The sequence below is a fragment of the Notothenia coriiceps genome, unplaced genomic scaffold (genome assembly GCF_000735185.1).
Source record: "Notothenia coriiceps isolate Sejong01 unplaced genomic scaffold, NC01 NC01_scaffold00024667, whole genome shotgun sequence".
Classification (NCBI taxonomy): Eukaryota; Metazoa; Chordata; class Actinopteri; order Perciformes; family Nototheniidae; genus Notothenia; species Notothenia coriiceps.
In genome coordinates, this window is record NW_011357368.1 from 5,774,057 (window position 1) to 5,778,036 (window position 3,980).

Sequence of the window (3,980 nt, forward strand, 5' to 3'; positions counted from 1 at the left end):
CTGGCAGATGTCAGAAGGTGCTGGGAATCTGACTTTGACGAAAGAGACTTCTGAAGGATAACCCTGCAGACAGGACTCCAAAGGTCTCCAAAACGCCAGCAACTTCAAGCCTCAATTGGTTCACAGGCCCCTGACCTACTCTTCGGAGAAAGAGCTTACCAAGTTGGAGAAGTCCTAAGGGGTGGAGGATCGTGAGTAGTGACCCAGGAGCTTAAGGGAAGGCCCAGGAAACATGATACCAGGCAAACGGAAAAGTAAGTCGCTACTAGATCACCTTTCCACAAATTTCTTCAGACTGGTTCAAGGGAGTCGTTAAAAGCCTTTGCCAGACTCAAGCGCCTTGCAAAGGAAATTAAAGGTCTCAAGCCAAGGTCCTGTGAAGCCACACGCTTAGAGGAGAGGAGAGAAGCAGAGCTGACCATAATCAAGATGGTTCAAGAAGCAACACTCTCTCAAGAAATAAAGTGCCTTCAGCAGCATAAGGATTACCATCTCCAACAAAGACCAAAGTGGATTAAGGACCGCAGAAACTTCAAGGTAAATGACGTTGTCATTCTGCAAGACAACACTACACCTCGTGGCCAATGGAAGCTGGCCAGGGTTGTGGAAGTGTACCCAGGAGGGGATGGAAGAGTGAGAAGGCTCAAGCTGCTTATCAGCGACTCTACCCTGGATGGAAAGGCAAAGCGCCTCGCTAAACCTGTCTACCTCGAAAGGCCTATTCACAAGACGGTGTTGTTGTTGGAAGCAGACAAAGACTCAGTTACTCTCACTCACACTCTGCACTTAATAGGTCTAAAACAAAATAGTTAGTTTTACATTAATGTATATCAGTTTTCTAAAAATGTTATGGAAATCACAGGTAATTTGGTGAGAGTGTAACTGTCTTCACTCTCTGTTGTTTATTTTGTTCCACGTTGTATTTTTGATTCCTACCTTTTATGTGCAACATTAATTAAGGGACGGAACTAATCTGCAGTGTTTTGTGTTAAACCTGTTTGTTTAATCGACGCACTTGATAGTAGCAACTGCAGAGCAACGCAGAATGTAAAGAAAATCTAAGGAAACTAAGGGAAAAATGCATTTAAAGATATCAGCCCCTCTAGATGACTAGCAGCCTATGAGGTACGTTTTTGTGCTGGTTGTTTGTCTAAATGTGTGTGGTTGAGCTGCAGGTTATATGTATGTATGCTATGCGCTAGCTTGTGCTACATGCTATTGTTAGCTTGTGCTACATGCTGTGTGGGATATGTGTGCCGTTTATTGTTTTATTTAGCGGCATTAACAGTGATGACATGCATATATTCCATATTCATTTATTGTTTACCTTTTATATATTTGTTGTCTTACAACCCAGTTCTCAGGAGTTGGAATAGGTCCCACAAGAATAAACCCCGTATTAAATCAAGACCTCAGCCTCGTGTCATTTACTGGAGGGAGCTACAGATAGAGCATGCTTGGATTTAAATATAGACATTCTTCTATCCTGGAAACACTAAGTTGAATATATCTGCAAAAGGACAAAATAACGTTTTTTCTCCACTGCCTTCGATCATTTGGTGCTAGTACATTTATTTTTTTTGTACATCTGTGATTGAGTGTTTTACAGAAGTGCAGTACTACATGGTACAAGGGTAACCAAAACTGCTCCACCAATCAAAAATCAGCTAGAAATTATAGGTTAACTCTTTGAGAAACTAGGAACGTTTCCCATTTATCTAATTTAAGAGCGCTAGCCAATAGAATCGTGAGTGTAACATTGTGATGAAATTATGTTACATAAGTAAACAAAGGAGTCCAATTGAGGTTTGTGAGGGGGAGTGTGTGGGAAAGAAACTCCCTCTGGAGGGAACAGGGGGTCTCAATACATTTCATTTCATTTTCATTTCACACAGGAGAAGAACAACACAGTCTTTACAATATTTGCAGGTAAATAGACTATACAGCTGCTGGTGAAAGCTGGAGAGGACTAACATCCAAGTATGTCCTGAACAGAGAATATTCCATCAAATCATAGAAACAGGGCCCCATGATTTAATAAACTTAATTAGACTGAACCACTCTTTTGTGCACCAGTCAATGCTAAAATATATAACAGTCACACTTGTTTTCTTGACTTAAATGTGTGTAATAATATGTTGTAAATTGAGATAATGTGATCTGAAACATATCAGACTTGATCTGACAATAAAGTATCTTATTCATTATTATCCCCCCCACCTTTACTCCCTTGTTGTCATCCATGAGGCTGAATGAATGGCCCCGTGAAGGTTATGAATGGACAGGGAAATTGAAAGTAAATAAAGCTGTGTGCGGGCCTTACCTCTGTTCTGTCACCCTGCTGAGGGGAGGTAAATGCCTGTAGAGCTGAAATATGAAGCTGTCAGGTGGAGGCACATGGTGGCAGAGAGAGGACACGGTGACCCAGACAGGGAGTGTGCTGGAGATGGGGCTGGATTGGTTTGGACTACTTTATAATATATCTGTTGTACTGTCATAATACAAATTAAATTCTACCTTGATAACTTCCTGGCACAATCAGCCGCCATAGCCAAGCAAATAAAGAGGTTAACTCTGAAGGACATCCATCATCAGGAGACCCAAGAAAAGATTTCTGGGTACCCACACTTTTTAATTGAGAAGTAAAGTTGGGGATGTGAAGTGCCAAACCAATGACTGCACTCTCAGTAAAACAAGCAGTGACTCTTCCCAAGTCGATTTAACAAGCTCTGCACTAGCTGTCAATTATGCACTGACTATACAACCCTGTCTCCTAAAAATGACGTTCCCACAGAACTAAACTGCATTCTCAATTACGTTTAGCAAGAAACTTATTTTCTCCCACGTTACGTTCGTTATGAACGTATCTCAAATACGTTTATTTTCTACATATCTTATAGAAACATATTTTCTCCCACGTTACGTTTCTTATGAACGTATCTTAAATACGTATCTTAAATACGTTTATTTTCTTCTCATCAGGGCTCTATAAATAAAGAACTACGGCAGATGTGTAATATTTCATGCAGCCGAACCGTGTATTTCAATGCCGTTATGTGATGACTTTCAAAGAGAAAAGCAAGCACACTCGGAATAAAGTATTATTATTTTTTTTTTTATGTTTTCGGATATCATATCGCATTAACATCATATCCCAACATGCATTGCGGCTAAAACATCCAATCAACGAGCTTCAAGCTTTGGATTTTGGGTAATCTGTTCAGTGGGTTTGTGGTGTTTATCGCTCGAAATGTCCCTTATAGGCCTACGTCTGTTTCCGGTGACTTTATTTACAGCTAAAAAGCATGCTAAAAAGCCCAAGATTATAGAATTAAACGAATAAATAAAAACAAGGATAATTGTGTGTTATTGTTGAGTAAATAACAGTGTGTTATTTAGAAAAGAATAACAAATTAGAAGGAAAAAAAGATTTAAAAAAATACAGATTTCAGTATTTTGAGGCTCTGAGCCCCATTTCTTTTCCTCACAGATGGCAAAAAAAGTCAGACATTATACGATTTAAAATAAAAACAAATAAATAAAAAGATAAAACACTGGCATGTAATTTACGTTAGAATAAATAGAATGGTTTTGAATAATATATGAGAGTAAAATCTACGTCTAAATGATTTATGTAACGTAGGTGTAGAACATAAGTATAGCAAGACCAAACCACACCAAGTACGTAGTTGGCACATGCCGTGTACGTACGCGCTCAGTACCACTCTATAGACCTAATTCTCCAACAAAAAGAACGTGTCGTACTTTCTTTCCGCTTTACTTACCCCGACCTGAAGATCAAAATTCGTCTCCGGGTTAAATAAACATGCCGGGAGCCTCCTACACTTTTTACTTTACCGGGACCTCCTTTTTCCAAGGTGGGGACGAGAATTCTTTCCTGGTCATTGTCTTCTCGAGACACCGAAGTCCGACAGCGGCAAGGTGTTAATGTCGCAACAAGGGGGTTTTCACCCGTCCCC